The following is a 1,360-nucleotide window of genomic DNA, read 5'->3' on the forward strand; positions in this document are numbered from 1 at the left end:
CAGAGCCTGCCGTCCAGCAAACCCATGAAATCACAATTTTTCGACGATTCCGGTCTTGTATATCATTGGTGAAGCTAAACTTCAAATTTGGCGTCGATTGACACCCAATATCTGCAGCTGCCTCACCAGCTAAATTTGGATATACGGGGATATTTGGCGCAGATACACAGAGCCTGCCGTCCAGCAAACCCTTGGAATGATGTGCTGACAATTCCGGTTTCCGTATATCACTGGTGAAGTTAAACTTCAGATTTGGCATTGATCGACATCTAATCTCTGTCGCTTTGGCTGAAGAATTTTTACTCATCGTGGCCATGTTAGGCATAGATACACATCTATATGACATATTTATATGATAATACGATTATTTGCAGAATAATTAACGGAGAAGATTATACAGAAATACGTAGGAATGAAAATTATTCGTAATGAACACAAGAAATTAATATTGACAAGTGGTAACTATGAGATACAGATATTATGAATAGTAGATTTTTCAAACATTCATGAACATGGTAACGATATTTTTGTTGTTTGTGTAAATCTGAAAGTATCTAGATTTTTTAACATAAAATTATATGGGTACAAGAAAATCTATGATTTATAAATTTGGGAAATAATACTATATAAACGTATGATTAAAGAAAATTAGAATATACAAATCTAAATATTTTGCTGTTTTGTAGGGTTGTGCGGAGTTGTGGTGCACAGTAGGATATTTTGTTAAAAATCCGGCCAATTAATATAATATAAAAATAAACAAAAATTTGAATTTTTCTTTTTTCTCTGTGAAACGATAAAATCAAATCACACACACATGGGCTATGCATATGTATGAATGCTTATTATAAACTGTACAATATTTATAGTGGTGCACAGTTAAACAAATCCTATAATAATATATTATGATGTAACAACTGTGCGCAATATTAATCATAATTTATAATCCGTTTTTGAAAATGTCCAGAATTTACTATTTAGAAGCGGAGTTTGAATCTTCATTCTAGACTTTTTTAATTTGTAAATCATTATTTCAGTAAATGTTTGTATCTTCTCTTGTCAGTTGTTACTTGTTTCAGGGGCGGACTGGCTATTTTTGGCCTGGGGTGCAAAATTAATTATGGGCCCGTAATTTGTTTTCAAACCTACCTAAATTATGAAAGAGCCCTTAGTTTTATAAGTAAATATAAAAAAAAAATTAAGAATAACATGTTGTTTATTTGTAGAGATGTTGAAATATGTTATTTTATTTTTATTTTGTATAATACCGTATTATACCGTATACCGACTGTGGTAATCGGGGGCCCGGGATCATAAATACAAACGGGGGCCCGGGGTGCTACTTGGTGTATAGCACCCT

The sequence above is a fragment of the Acyrthosiphon pisum genome, chromosome A3, assembly GCF_005508785.2.
Source record: "Acyrthosiphon pisum isolate AL4f chromosome A3, pea_aphid_22Mar2018_4r6ur, whole genome shotgun sequence".
NCBI classification, from domain to species: Eukaryota; Metazoa; Arthropoda; class Insecta; order Hemiptera; family Aphididae; genus Acyrthosiphon; species Acyrthosiphon pisum.